The sequence below is a fragment of the Homarus americanus genome, unplaced genomic scaffold (genome assembly GCF_018991925.1).
Source record: "Homarus americanus isolate GMGI-L3 unplaced genomic scaffold, GMGI_Hamer_2.0 scaffold57980, whole genome shotgun sequence".
NCBI classification, from domain to species: domain Eukaryota; kingdom Metazoa; phylum Arthropoda; class Malacostraca; order Decapoda; family Nephropidae; genus Homarus; species Homarus americanus.
In genome coordinates this window covers 1,318,248-1,333,537 of record NW_024716703.1, presented here as the reverse complement: position 1 = coordinate 1,333,537, position 15,290 = coordinate 1,318,248, and the positions used below count along the sequence as shown (strand labels likewise).

The 15,290-nt window shown below is 43.7% G+C and overlaps 1 protein-coding gene across 2 annotated transcripts in view; it reads right to left on the bottom strand.

Annotated features, from left to right (window-relative positions):
* LOC121858426 (headcase protein-like) overlaps positions 1-15,290 on the bottom strand; it is a 127,718-nt gene that overhangs the window by 93,337 nt on the left and 19,091 nt on the right. The gene's annotated exons all lie outside the window — the stretch shown is intronic.

Genomic DNA, 15,290 nt, shown 5'->3' with positions numbered 1-15,290 from the left:
TCCTTCCCATCTCCCTCTAGAACATTCCATATGCTGTTCAATACCATAAGTCTAGAACATTCCCTCTGTTCAATACCTTGTCTAGAACATTCCCTCTGTTCAATACCATAAGTCTAGAACATTCCCTCTGTTCAATACCATAAGTCTAGAACATTCCCTCTGTTCAATACCATAAGTATAGAACTTTCCAAACTTCAATTCCAAGAACATATACAGTATCCATATGTTCTAAATGTATGTGGATACGTCTAGGACATCCATATGCCAGTACTACGGGCATCTAAACTACTAGACAACACCCAGTACCTGGAATATACCACATGCCTAGATCATGGTCTTCTAGAATATTCTACATATCAATCAATACCACAAGCATTTAACTTATTCCACAATCAACACCATGGGCATCTAGATTATACCACGTCTACACCAGGACCATCTAGAGTATATCATAGATCTAAACCAGGACCATCTAGAGTATACCATATGTCGTACACCATGGGCACCTAGTACGTTCCACGTCCACACCATGGGCATCTAGAAGGGTCCATATGTCTACACCATGGGCATCTAGAAGGGTCCATATGTCTACACCATGGGCATCTAGAACGTTCCACGTTTACACCATGGGCATCTAGAGTATACCATATGTCTACACCATGGGTGCTTAAAATATTCCACATCTACACCAAAGGCATCTAGAAAGGTCCATATGTCTACACCATGGGCACCTAGGAGGGTCCATATGTCTATACCATGGGCATCTAATAGGGTCCATATGCCGTTCAATAAAGCACAGTCGTTTAGTAACCATCTACAGTCGTACAACACCAAGCTACACCAGTTCATTAAAACATTTAATTGAAACTATCTGTACAAAAATTATTCATTAAGTATATTAGGTAAAAATAAGTTTTCTAATTACACGAGTATTCAGTAAGGGAGGTGAAAGGGAGAGGAGTAGTATAGATGGGGGGAGAAGGCAAAGGGTAAAAGGGAGAGGGGTAGTATAGATGGGGGGAGAAGGCAAAGGGTGAAAGGGAGAGGGGTAGTATAGATGGGGGGAGAAGGCAAAGGGTGAAAGGGAGAGGGGTAGTATAGATGGGGGGGAGAAGGCAAAGGGTGTTGGAAGTCCTCCTCAAACCAAAATGGCTGCTCAGGTTTCAAGTGAAAGGCTGCTTCGTTGCCATAGTGAGGAGTGAAGGTAGTAAATGGCACAATATCCATCAGTCGGAAAGAAACATTAACCTATTTGAAAGCACATATGAGCAAAAACCGAGATACACTGGCTGGAGAGGGAAGGGAGAGGGAAGGGAGCACAGATGGAGGCACCGAGACGAGCCAGCTGGGGAGTCTCATCCGCTTAATGGCATAGAACATTCTCGTACGTAACGAAGTTTGGTGGAGGGTTTAGGTCATGAATTTAAGTTTCACAGGAACAAAATTTACTTGATCTTTATGTAAACAACACACTCGTTCATATTTACAGCTGCAAGGGCATCTCATCACAGACAATTGTTAAATGTTAGTCTATATCTATTAAGCGGAGCCGAGTCGTCAACTACGCAGTAAGTTTCCACCCGTAAACAAACAACCCACCACCTATATTATTCTATCAACACGTAATTGTCAAATGCTGTGCAAGATACAGTTTAACAAGACCAGTTAGCTATACAGTATATTGATCTACAAGAGGTTACGTGTCAACATCACCTCTCCGTGAGATGAAGATAAGGGCATCCTATCTCAAGAAAGTCCGATTTCCTTCCAGGACACTCGTGGATATCATAGATATGGGAGAATATATCAATAAGGTCATTTGAACAATTAAACTACTATAATAAATAGTGAATATTAACAAAGGCTGTCATCAGCCCCACCCTCACGGGCTCTGCGCCAGCCACGTAGCCAACCTGCGCAGGAATAGACAAAGAGCCTCTTCACAAAACACCCGTTTCTTACCTCCATTCCTTCCAATTCCAGGTTTAAACTTCCATCTCCTGATGATCCCAACACTTGGACGCTCAGTGATACCATAGTCGAGAAGAATGGCGTAGAATCTTAGCAAATATCGGGGCTTGGTTGCAGCGCTGCTCGACCCCGCTCACGTCCGTTGCCTTGCCTGTAGTGTGAGGGGTGATCAGCTGTTTCTCGCGACGTCACACCACCACACACCCACGACCCACTTTAGCAAGTGTGGACACGTTCGAATGCGTGCCAGCTTGGCTTCGCTCGCGTGTCATTTTCTGTTGTTCTTGCTTTAAACATTATTATTTTTTGTACAGATATAAGGTTTGATGAACAAATGCCCCTAAAAGACAACAAATGTCCCTTTTTCAAGGAAGTTTGGAATCCGGAGCAAGAAAAAATGGTACTGGTTACAACTTTCACATGCCCCTCGAACACGAAATAAAAGCAGCTCCCCATTGGCTCTCCACGTATTTCGTTCCTCTTTTGTTTATCACACACAGGAACCCGATTGGTCGAACGAAAAAGTAAAAGTATTTCCTGCCCCCGCTGTGTGAAATATTCTATTTTATGATCTTGAATTTTTTTCTGTAACATAAGGGAGGTGGAATATCAATTTTTGGAAGAAGACCGAACACAGCGACCTACAGGAAGAAGAATTATTAACAGTTTCGGCAACTCGGCGAGCGGCACTACTTAGCGACAGGTTATAACCCACCAAGGGAAAAGGTTTCATGTCACGTCACCGGCTGTGTTGGCAAGGGGATATGCACGTAATGCACTCGTGTCTGCTGCTGCTGCCTTACTTCTGCTTGACTAGCCTATTTTTATTGCTTATGTTATCAATAATTCCCTTGATTCAGATAGGTGCTTATAATTGCAGTCTATGTACTGGTGTGCAAGATTAACCCCGTGGGTTACCTGGTGTATAAGATCAGCCCCGTGTGTTACGTGGTGTACAAGATTAACCCCGTGTGTTACGTGGTGTACAAGATTAACCCCGTGGGTTACCTAGTGTATAAGATCAGCCCCGTGTGTTACTTGGTGTACAAGATCAGCCCCGTATGTTACCTGGTAAATAATCAACCCACAACAACTGGATGATACATCAGCAACATTCCGCGGCTTTTTCCATTTACCGAGATAACGGGACTGTCGAGCCTAGGGGATGGGGTAGTCTACATACGAGTCTGCTCCATGTTTGTCCAGTCGTCTCACCAGGTGCTGAGAGTGGGAAGGGTGTGTGTGTGTGTGTGTGTGTGACTCAAGCATCTATTGATTACACAAGCACGCCACCTGCCTGCCTGCCTGTCTGCCCGCCCGCCCGCCTGTCTGCCTGCCTGCCCGCCCGCCCGCCCGCCTGCTTGTCTGTCTACTTTCCTGTTCCCGAGCCTACTTACCAGCCAGCCTATTTCCTAGCCTACTTCCCCGGCTGCTTGCTTATACTACTCTTTCAATATTTACGGTTTCGTTTCTCTTCTTATTTCTGCCCTTTCCCTCTAATTATTAACTTTGTGTTTTTTGCCTCTCTCTCTCTTTCCTGTTCTTCTCTTCGCGACTCCCCTTCCATCTCGCCTTTCTGTTCCTTACCTGAGGGTGTTTTCCCACCTAAATTTACCCTCCGTTCCCATCTACTGCTAACCATCCACCCTTGATAATTCTTCTCTTCTCTTCTTCCCTCATTATCTTTTTATTCTTATTCCCTTTTTTCTGCATTCTTCCTCATTTCTTCTTCCTTGTCCCTTATTCCCTCCTTAATCTGAATTTCCTCCTCTTCCTTTTATTTACATCATTCTTTAATTCATCTTTATCCTTATTATCCATGTCCACTAAATTAGGTCAGGATAATACAACAATTTCCTCTATTTCATTCCACTATTGCACTTCTCCTTTATTCTATTTTCTTTTAATTATTGTCTCACCTGTAATTACGGTATTCATCATATATTTACTATGTCTTATTTAGCTTCTCTTTATTCTTCTCGTAATTCTCCTCCGTCTGTCTATCTGTCTATCTGTCTGTCTGTCTGTCTGTCTCTCCCCTCCCTACTATTTGCTTTCTCTCTGGTCAATTATCACTTATTCTTGATTATTCCTTTATTCCTTTCTTCCCCATTCACCCCAAACAGTCTTGTGTGTTGTTGTCGTTTCGTCATAATTATCATCGATTACTCCTTTCCACCCTATTTATATTAACTATTGGTGTTATTGCCACCTCCATCTTTCTTCTTGTGTTCCTCTTTATATCGTCTTTGTCTCCTTCGTCGCCTTCTTCTGTTTCATTATTCATTGTATGTGTGTGTGTGTGTGTGTGTGTGTGTGTGTAAAATTATGTGCGTTTATTTCTTGTTTCCTTATATTTATCATTCTTCCTCTTTTCCTCCCCCTCCCTTCCTTCTTTCCTTCCTTCCTTCTTTCTTTCATTTCTTTCTTTCTTTCATTTTCCCATTCTCTCTTTCCTTTCCCCAAATTTCCCTCCTTCTCTCCCTCTCTGTCAGCTAGAAACAAACCCCCCTCTCCTTCCTTCTCTCCCTCCTTCCTTCTCCCTCTCCCTCGACTACAGAAGAAAGCGAGATAGAGAAAGATAGATCATTACCAAGACCTCTACTGCTTCCTATCATCTCCCTTATTATCAATTCTTCCTCTTTTTCTCTCCCTTAATACCTCCGCTTTACCATTCCTTCCCTCCCTTTCATCATCTTTCCCTTCTATCTCCCTATTCCTTAACATTATCTCCTTTTTCTTCCTCCCTCTCCCTTTTCTCCATCTTTCTCCTTTCTCCCATCACCCTCATCGTCTCTCCTCCCATCTTCTTAGGTGGTATCTGACGCCTCTAGAGTCTCGTGTCTCAGAGATAAGAGATGATATAACACACACAGTCACCAACACCACGGACAGTCACCAACACCACGGACAGTCACCAACACCACGGACAGCCACCAACACCACGGACAGCCACCAACACCACGGACAGTCACCAACACCACAGACAGCCACCAACACCACAGACACAGTCAACAACACCACGGACAGTCACCAACACCACAGACAGTCACCAACACCACGGACAGCAACGCCACAGACAGTCACCAACACCACAGACAGTCACCAGACGGACAGTCACCAACACCACGGACAGCCACCAACACCACGGACAGTCACCAACACCACAGACAGTCACCAACACCACAGACAGTCACCAACACCACGGACAGCCACCAACACCACAGACAGTCACCAACACCACGGACAGCCACCAACACCACGGACAGCCACCAACACCACAGACAGTCACCAACACCACGGACAGCCACCAACACCACGGACAGCCACCAACACCACAGTCACCACCAACACCACGGACAGTCACCAACACCACGGATAATCACCAACGAGAGAGAGAGAGAGAGAGAGAGAGAGAGAGAGAGAGAGAGAGAGAGAGAGATATTTTCTAAATATATACACTACATAATACCCGAGTGGATGTCGTCGTTTTTCAAAGGTTTTTTCTTTACTATATACAAAATACTTTTACCACCTTTTCAGTGTGTTCGTAAGGGCGTGGGGAACCTCCTCCTGACGAAGACGTGAGAGAAAGGGAGAGAGACTTCCTTTCTTCTCTCACTAATTACTATCGATCACTATATATACTTACAGCTGTGAGTGTAAACAAAATATTTAAAAAAAACCCGGTATTTTCTCTGTTTTAATTTAAAGGTTTAACTATTAATTTTCGGGAGTATAATGTCTTCTTTTTGTAAACTTTTTTGTTATCGTGTTTATTTTATATATTTTTTTCGTTGGTATCTACTGTATTGATACTTATTCTCACACACACACACACACACACACACACACACACACACACACACACACACACACACACACACACACACACACACACACACACACACGCATGAGTCTTGACATTGACCGTGGTTGGCTCTGGTCTGGCTGTGTCATGTAGTGGAAGAGTAAGGCAACCGAAGGGGAGGGAGCAGGGAGGAGGAGGAGGAGGGGTATGGGGTGGGGGTGTACTCCCTCCGGCTACAGTACTACACTCCCACCGCTCTTCCTACCACATACACCCACACCACCATGAACAGACATACACACATACAGTTTCACGAGAGAGAGAGAGAGAGAGAGACTACACTGATATCTCTAGAACATAAACATCCCCTGTTATATCTGGAAACCTTGGGAGAATTAATCTTATCGTTAGTTGTAGCTAGACAGACAGACAGACAGATAGACAGACAGAAGACAGAGATCCGCCCTGTGAGTCTATTTTAATAAAGCGTAGAAAAAAATAATAATCTATGACTTTTAATTATGGTGCTTAAACTTCGCTGAGACTCTACTCAACAATAACTAGATACATTTTTATAAGGGTTCGTTGTGAGGTGAGGGGTGGGGGGGAGGGATGGAGGGTGGGGGGGAGGGATGGAGGCTAGGTGAATGGGGACGGGGAGAAAAGGAATAGGTTAGGGCATTGATGGGAGGGGGAGGGAGGGGTGAGGATTCCATGGAGGAGGGTGAGGTTGAAGGATGAGGGAAGGGAGAAGAGGAGGGAGAGTGGACGAGGAAAGGATGAGGGAGGAGAGAGAGAGAGAGAGGTTAAGTAGTGAGAAGACAAAATCATCAATAATGCACTATCGTCTATGTAAATTTTGGTTTTACGAAACACTATACTCACGTCACTGCTGCGCACATCTGGTCCAACTCACACACCCCTTCCCTCACCCCCTCTCTCTACCCCCACACCTTCCCTTCACACCCCTTTCCCTACCCCCTCCACACCCCTTTCTCTCACCCCTGTCTCCTACCCTCCACCTCCCTTCCCTCACCCCTCTCTCCCTACCCTCCCCCTCCCTTCCCTCACCCCCTCTCTCCACCCTCACCCCTCTCTCCTACCCTCACCTACCCTTCCCCCACCCCTCTCACTAACCTCACCTCCCCTTCCCCTCACCACCTACTAACCTCACCTCCCTTCCCCACCCCTCTCCCTAACCTCACCTCCCCTTCCCCCACCCCTCTCCTAACCTCACCTCCCCTTCCCCCACCCCTCTCTCATGGCGCATGGCAACAAACTTTTCATTGGCAGTGGAGAGAATTGATTGGAAGGGGGGAGGTGGGGAGGGAGCTGAGGGTAAGACAAGATGATGCAAGGAAAAAATTTGATGATGATGATAATAATAATAATAATAATAATTAATAATAATAATAAGAGAACATATAAGAAAGGAGAGGTAAAGTAATAAACAAATAAGGCATTGCTCAACAAATCCTTCATTTAATCACCGTGGGTCTAAAAATAACATTAATCCCGCGACCCACAAAAAAAAAAGTCCCGTTAGCTGGAGGCCCACGAGACGGCAACACTGTCATGGCGCGTGCTTCGTTTGGGCCATGGTTCAGGCGAGCTGACTCATGTCCTCTGTGACCCTTTAAATCCGGTATCTACCAGAAAGTTCTCCCTGGTTCGTTCGGGAAGCCACAAAATATCAAACACGAACCTCATTTTATTGTTTAATTTATTACATCATTAAAACAAACACAACAACAAAATCATATACTTGGTAATACCGACACAATTTAAAGTGATGAGCCGAAAGCGACGTTGCCAAGCCTGATAGCTAGTTAACCGGATTATTGTCCGTAAATAATCGGTTAACGAGGTTCTCCGGCAACATGACGTAGATACACCAAACACTCACGAATGAAAAGAAAAATGAACGAGGGAATATCCACGTCCTACTGCTGTACCGACACGTCATGTTGGTATCCCTAACAGCACGTCAATAATGAGGGGCGGTGCGGTATGGCTGGAAATAATAGCAGTGATACAGAGTGCTGTATCTTGTAGGGAAACCATAAAATGTGAACGTTAAAGCCTCACTCTGGCAGAGGCACCAGGACGCGCGGTGCGGCAGTGTTGGCAGGCCTGAGCGGGTCCCCACCCTACTGCCGGGGATGCCTCAGTGTGTGTGTGTGTGTTAGGCATGTAGTCGCGTAGTGTTCACGTGTATGTATGCTTGGACTTGTGTGTGGGTGTTCGCTTGCCAGTACGTACATGGACTCAGATAAAAACATATACGTGCGTTTGCTCACATCCTGTACAAAGTTTGCTTGTGTATGTACAGGTATGCGGTAGTGGGAACGTGTGCACTCGCATTCGTGGATGGATAGGTGTGTGTGTGTGTGTGTGTGTGTGTGTGTGTGTGTGTGTGTGAGAGCACGGGTAGGCATGCACGTCGTCACTGCCTCCTCCCTCAGGTATTGATTTCTTGCACAAGCTGTGAGGCATGTTTGTGTCTGCTGTGTTTGTGTCTGCTGTGTTTGTGTCTGCTGTGTTTATCTACTGGTTTTGTGTCTGTGTGTGTGTGTTCCAAGGCCAACATATAATTCTTTCAACACTAATATTATTAATCTACCTTGTCTCCTTCCCTCTTTCTCCCCCCCCCCTCTCCTTCTCCTTCCTTCTGCTCTACTTCGTCAATTTCCTTCCTTCGTTTCCTCCCTCCCTCTAGCACGAGCTTCTTATGGACAAAACGACACCAAAAGAGATTACTGCCTCTGATAACACGATAACAAGATCTTGTCTCCCTTCCGCTCCTTTCTTTCACTCCCTCTTTCTCTTCCCCATCTCTCCTTCTTCCTTCCTTCTCATACTCTCTCGTTTTTCTCTTAAGGTGAAGACATTCAAAAGTCACACACACACACACTGACCTGGATCGTCCTGCCATGAATAATGACTACCACAAGAGAGTCAGTCACCAGTTCATGACGGTGGTGGAGAGTGACGTCAAACGCCTCTCCTCGACCCTGTCTGTTTACAGTTGATCTTTGTTGTCCTTTCCTCGGATGACGTCATCAGGGCGGGGTGGGTATCGGGTGATCATGAAGCGGAGGGCAGTCGATATTACTTAATAAAATCACATCTTTATTCTACATGATAAACAATGTAAACACGAAGGTACGTAACACTTATATCTACGACCGTGTTTGTAACGTGATAAAGGGAAGTAATCGGCGTTGTTTACTTGTTACGAGATGCATGTTGAACCAGCCATGAGTGTATCAAAATTCTTTGTCACAATGATTCTGTCGTAGACGAGTACTTAAGAATGCTGCTGACATCACCATCATCATTATCACCTGACAATAACATCATCCCATCCATGGCTGTGACAAAGGTGGCCAAAAGAACAAACTTTGTACAGTATTCTGATATCTGTCCTAACTTTAAATATTGTCTCTACTTTTTTTTTTTTATATACAAGGTTGGAGCCGGAACCACTGGTGAACTTTAAGAGCGCGGTAGTCAGAGAAGAGGGTGTGGTTGGTTTTAAATGTGTGGTATCGCAGTCTTACAAAGGCATAAAACCAAGCGTCTGGGACCGTTATTCCTCATTCATGATGGCTCCAGATGGTGGTGGGAGGTGGACCATTCCAGCCATCCAGACTACTAGCAGCACCAGCCATCTTTCAGCACTGTGGCATCCGCAGGTCTTTCTAGATCTTTCCACCAGAACCTCTCTGACCCCATGCCCCCCCCCCCACACATCCTCCAACACCATCATCACGACAAGACTTCAGAATAAACAGCGTAACATCTCTGAATCTTACATCAGCTGATATTTTGGAGTGTGTTATCTTTCCAGCTACAACTACGACAACATCTGTACCCCATCATAAGTTTTCCAGAAACCTCTCACACAATTCCAGGAAACAAGTGACAGAAGCCTCCATCCAATTCGTCCTACAATTTACCTCAAGCATCTATATTTCTTTCTTCTTTTTTTTGTGTTTATGACGTCCATTCTGTTAGACCCGCAGACCCCACCCAACCTTCCAGAATTCTCTAACCCTCGCCCAGAATGGTATGCTGCAGCCTCATCCAATTCATACTACAATTTACCGGAGGCGTCTTGCAGTTTTTTCCATAACGCTAACCACACAACCTCCTGGACCCAGTAAACCTTCCAGAGCTCTCTTTCGCTCGCTCTCTCTCCCTCACGCTTCCAGAATCCCTCTCTACCCCCCCCCCTCACGTGACCTTGACGACTCTTTGTCTATCCGGCCTGGCAATCGATACACCAGCAGCACCAGAAGGAGGAGGAGGAGGAGGAAGAGGAAAAAACTCATGCCTTCTCCGCTAGCGTCTTATAAGAGCATTAATGCCAAGAATATGATTCCTTCAGATAATATAGTCCTTCTTTCTAGGGTCTTATGCATATTTATTCCTTTGTGTGTGTGTGTATTTCTCCTTTGTCTTGGAGGAGATTTGGAAGGGTTCTCGAAAAAGACGAGTTGAGTTGGCTGGATCGGAGAGTCCTCAGTGAGTCCTTGGAGAGGTGACCGTGATCGCTGGCCCGAGCCCTCTGGAACCCTGCCAAGGCGGATCACGGAGGAGGCGCTGAAGGAGGAGGAGGAGAAAAGGAAAGAAGGGGAGAAACAGTGAGTTGGAATGACTGAGAGAAGGAAGAAAAGATGTTTAAACTTAAAGAAGAAGGAAGTAAAAATTGGAGGAAAGGAACAAATTGAAGATAATGAAAAAGGAAGAAAGTTTTTTGAACGAAGTAAATGAGTTAAAAAATGACAATAGGGATAAAGAAGAAAGCAGAGGAAGAGTTAGTGTAGACGAGAGAGATAAATACTACTTGTAAAGGAACTAAGAAATGGGGCATAAAAAAAAGGACAACAAATAGAAGCTTTGACTAGAAAAAAACAAGATAGAAGAAATAAGAGAAAATACAGAATAAATGAAGATGAAAATAAGCTTTAAAAAGAAAAGAAAACTACGAAATCAAGGATACAAAATAATCATAATAACCTGGGAATAAAACAGGAAACCATAAGGAGGAGGAGAGAGAATGTAGGGGTAAAAAAGTGGAGCGGCGATAATGGTGTCAAGAGGAAACAGAAGTCTACAAATGGAGTCAATATCAAGATACCAGTTAAGGAATGGAGAGCTGTCAACCACGTTAACTGAGAGGAGACGACGATAAAAGTGTGTGTGTAACAGAACGAATCACATAAGGAACAAGGAATAAAAAAAACATAAGGAACAAGGAATAAAAAAAATAAACGAAAACTTAAAAAAAAAATATATCACGCATAAACAACAAGAACAAGAAAAAACTAAAACACTGACCCCCCTCCACCCACCCCTCCAACAAGTGACAACACAAGCAATGAGCAAATCAAAGGTCAAATACAACATCAAGACGTCAAAAACAAAAACAAAAAAATATTCTAAATGTCAACAAGTAAGAGAGGAGATAAATAAGGTTAGGAAACAAGCGCTTGGCCTTTTACCTGACCTTCCTTACATTACTTAACGAGGATGGCCCACCACCCCCCCACCACTACCTCCTCTACCACATTGTTCACGATGACCCACACCGATAAGCAAGACATATTTAATTAACCCAACATTGACGAGATTATCCCTTAAAACAGAAAGAATTATTCTCCAGAATTTGCCAGCCCCCTCCTGTGACTTTCAGAATTAGTCAGCCCCCTCCTGTGACTCAGAATTAGCCAGCCCCCTCCTGTGACTTTCAGAATTAGTCAGCCCCCTCCTGTGACTTTCAGAATTAGCCAGCCCCCTCCTGTGACTTTCAGAATTAGCTTTCAATTAGTCAGCCCTCCTGTGACTTTCAGAATTTGCCAGCCCCTCCTGTACTTTGTCAGCCCCTCCTGTAACTTTCAGAATTAGCCAGCCCTCCTTAACTTTCAGAATTTGCCAGCCCCTCCTGTAACTTTCAGAATTTGCCAGCCTCCTGCAGAATTAGTGCCCTCCTGTAACTTTTGCCAGCCCTCCTGTAACTTTCCAATTTGCCAGCCCCTCCTGTAACTTTCCAGCCCCTCTGTAACTTTCAGAATTAGTCAGCCCCCTCCTGTGACTTTCAAGCCCCTCCTGTAACTTTCAAATTAGCCAGCCCCCTCCTGTAACTTTCAGAATTTGCCAGCCCCCTCCTGTAACTTTCAGAATTAGCCAGCCCCTCCTGTAACTTTCAGAATTTGCCAGCCCCCTCCTGTAACTTTCAGAATTTGCCAGCCCCCTCCTGTAACTTTCAGAATTAACCCCAGCATAGAAAGCATTTACATACAAACATAAATAACCCATTATAAATTATTTATATTCTATTGCTTATATAAACCCAACGGGATCTAAATAAAAGTCAACAGTTTAAGAACAGAACATTTCACGTAAAAACAATTATCAAACAAAAGACAATAAAAAGGGGGAGATCAATATTAACAAAAGCACAAACAAACTGATCACAAAAGAAACGGAACTAAAGAAATGTAAAAAAAATCGATATGATGAAGTTATTGTAGAACCTTACGGAGAACTTATTGTAGAACTTTACCCAGAACTTATTGTAGAACCTTACGCTGAACGTATTGTAGAACTTTAAGCAAAATTTATTGTAGAACCTTATGTAAACAGGAAGGAGAGGTAATATTGGCACATAAATTACTAAAAGGGTTCTCGTTCAATACGCGTAGAGAACAATAGACGAGATACGAAACGAGAGAACACAAGCAGAACGCGAATGGGGGGGAATGGATGAAGTGGAACAATAGCACACAAAGTTAGAACAAAGAGAGAATGCAAGCAGAAAGAGAAAGCAAAAGAGAGAGAGAGAGAGAGAGAGAGAGACTACAGACTATATAGTTAAGCAGAACAATGGATAAAAAAATATATATGTATATGACCCGGAAAACGATTGCAGGCATAGAGGAATAAGACAATAGAATAAAGTATATGAAAAACAAAAAGAGAAAAAGCACACGTACAATGAAGTCACAGAACGAATGAGAATAAATAGAACATGATAAAAATATATGTATAAATGAAAGCAAAAGAGACTACTGAGTGGAGGAAAGAAAGAATGTGAGATAAGAGATTATGGAGATCAAGAGACTGTAAAAAAAAAAAAAATATTAAACGAAAAAGAAAATACAGGCATGAAATGAGGAGTTGGGGATAAAACAGAACAAAAGATTAAAAATAAAGAAAAGGCTGAAAGCAAAATGGGGGGAGGGGGGGTAGGGAGGGAGGGACGGGAGGAGTGGGTTTAAACAGAACAAAAGAAGAAGCATAAAACGAAAGGAGAACGAAGGGGAAGGAGAGAGAGGACGTGGGTGGTGGGTTACAACAGGCACTTGTGTTACATGAAGCCGTTACGTTGGTCGGTGGGTCGGTCGGTCAGGTATGTCTGTTGGTCGGGCGCCTCTTTGGCCCAGGGGCTCTCAAGATCTCTAAGAGTCCTCAAGCTCCTCTGTATTTCTTTTTAATTCATGTTTTTAACTTTGTTTTGTGTCATTCTATTTTCTTTGATTAGCTGTTGTGTCATTCTACAGTGTTTCAAGAGTTATTCATCTCATTCTGTTTAACCTACAAATTAAAAGTCGTGAATCATTTGAACATTGTGTGTGTGTGTGTGTGTGTGTGTGTGTGTGTGTGTGTGTGTGTGTGTGTGTGTGTGTGTGTGTGTGTGTGGTAAGTCTTCCTCCTGTCCCCCCCCCCCTGTCAGGAAGTTACGCAAGCCTCTTCCTCCTCTCCTGATGTAGGTGTCCCGAACGACCCACGACATCCTCCCCACCCAGCCACAGCAGGAACCACCAGGGAGGAACCTCGACACACACTTTTATGGCCTTTAGGAGATGAAACTCAACAAGGAGAACAAAAAAAAAATTGAGGGAAAAAAGACAATATTTTGATGATTGTTTGTAAATAATAAATGAATCAGCTTGTATACGTGAAGGAATGGTAATTAGGTCTCTGTCTGCCTCTCTCTTAAAAGACAAGTAATCAAATAAATAAAATAAATATCGAGACACTACAGCGTGAGGACAGGAACGAACCTTTTATGACCGGCGTGGGACACCAATAACAAACCGTTGAAGTGTTTCGACTCCGAGAAAATAGCCAATTTCATGGGGAGGTCCTATTTCTCGCTCTCTCTCTCTCTCTCTCTCTCTCTCTCTCTCTCTCTCTCTCTCTACTGTCATTTATTTATTTCTTAGATTGACGAGACATGTCACAGATACACACGGACACACGCAGACGCACGCACGCACGCACACACACAGGAGATAGTGAATACCTGTCTGCCGACGACGTCAAAAGGTTGCCTCCTGCCATCCCCGCTAGGGCTCCGTGTGATGCTAGTTACCCTGTGTATAATTAACTAATTAGGCTTTTACGTCATCAATAGCTGGCGGTGACCGCGTCAAAGGGCCTTTCACGGCTAGGCTTAACGAAGAGACCCTCCCATCCCCCCCTCTCCCTCCTCAACCTACCTGCCCCACCTTCCCGTTTCCCGACCTACCCTACCTGCCTTCCCTCTCCTCAACCTACCTGCTTCCCCTTCCCCAACCTACCTAACTACACCCTCTTCCCTTCCTCGACCTCCCTATTGCCTCCGTCCCCATTCCCTGCCTACTCACCACCTTCCCTCACCAAGCTAACATTCTTCTCACCTCCTCCCTCCCTCACCACCGTCACCACCCATAGATGTTAACTGCCCAATTCACTAATAATGACTTTTATACATACATTAAATATTTGTTTTCATTTTCAGTATATTATTATTTATCTTTCCTCTATTTCCACGGTTCGTTCTTATATAAAATAATGACTATTTTTTTTAGGGGTGGGGTGGGCCAAAATTAGGACGGGCTATTCGATATCATTACGGTCATGATTAAGTTACTTGTTTCAACCAATTACAACGTGGGGTGAGGGAGGGAACTTCTTTCCGATTGGTCCAATTGGTGAAATAAATTTACTAACCAGAGGGATGTGGAAAAAAAATTATATATATATATATATATATATATATATATATATATATATATATATATATATATATATATATATATATATATATATATATATATATATATATATATATATATATATATATATATATATATATATATGAGAGAGAAAGAGGTCATTACCTTCATTTCACAAAAAGGAAGAGGCCAGACTGTCTAATCTGTGATCGACTGATTAACGGGTGATTAGCGAATCCTTTGTTACCTCTCCTTGCTGCTGTTGCTGTTGTCTTATCATTGCCTTATTGTTACCCGTCAGACGCCAACACCATGATAACACCCACAAGACCGTGATAACACCAACAACACCATGATAACACCCACAAGACCGTGATAACACCAACAACACCGTGATAACACCCACAAGACCATGATAACACCAACGTGATAACACCCACAAGACCGTGATAACACCAACAACACCGTGATAACACCCACAAGACCATGATAACACCAAC